A 747-nucleotide genomic window follows, 5' to 3' on the forward strand; every position below is an offset into this window, starting at 1 on the left:
TCCTCATCAGCCCAAAGAGCAATCAGGGTTCCCTGACCTGTGGGAAGTCCAAGGACCACCCACCTCAATCCAGGTCTAGTAGCCCACTAAGTCCTTTTTTTTTTTTTTTTTTTTTTTTTCTATCTATATACTCATGGTATGGGACCATACACTGGAGCTGAGTCAGCCTGCTAGGGACCACACCTTTAAGAACCCAACTCTTCTTCTGGAAGCCAACAATTGTTAATAGCTCCACAGCTAGCTAGGGAAGCCGGGCTTGTGAATCCCACCTCCTTCAAGCTGGACTGTTTACTGCTTTAATACAGTGCAGTCAACCACAGCCACTCTGAGCTCATGAGTGCAATGTTGTTCTCATGACCTGAAGACACGGCTTCACTCCTGCCCTTCTGACCTCTGCTCCTATAATATCTTATGCCCATCTTCTGCAATAGTTCCCAAGCCTTGGGAGCTGTGATGATCTAGATACTTCATTTCTGGACAGTCCACTGCAAAAAGAAACTTCTCTGATAAAGTCAGAGAGCTGCACTATCTCTGGGTATCGAGATGCAAGCGTAGAAGGCACGTTGAGTCTACGTTCAGTTACTATAATAGCAGTAGATCCACTGCTAGGTCCAATGAGCTCCCCAGACATGTGTTCTTGGCTATATTTATGTACCAGATATTTTTTTCCTGTGGAGTAGGTCTTAAATCCGATGAGAAAGCTGTCAGTTACCCCATAATATTCACGCCAACATGGGACCTAGGACC

The sequence above is a fragment of the Alexandromys fortis genome, unplaced genomic scaffold (genome assembly GCF_014885135.2).
Source record: "Alexandromys fortis isolate MF-2015 unplaced genomic scaffold, M_Fortis_MF-2015_v1.1 scaffold_10, whole genome shotgun sequence".
Classification (NCBI taxonomy): domain Eukaryota; kingdom Metazoa; phylum Chordata; class Mammalia; order Rodentia; family Cricetidae; genus Alexandromys; species Alexandromys fortis.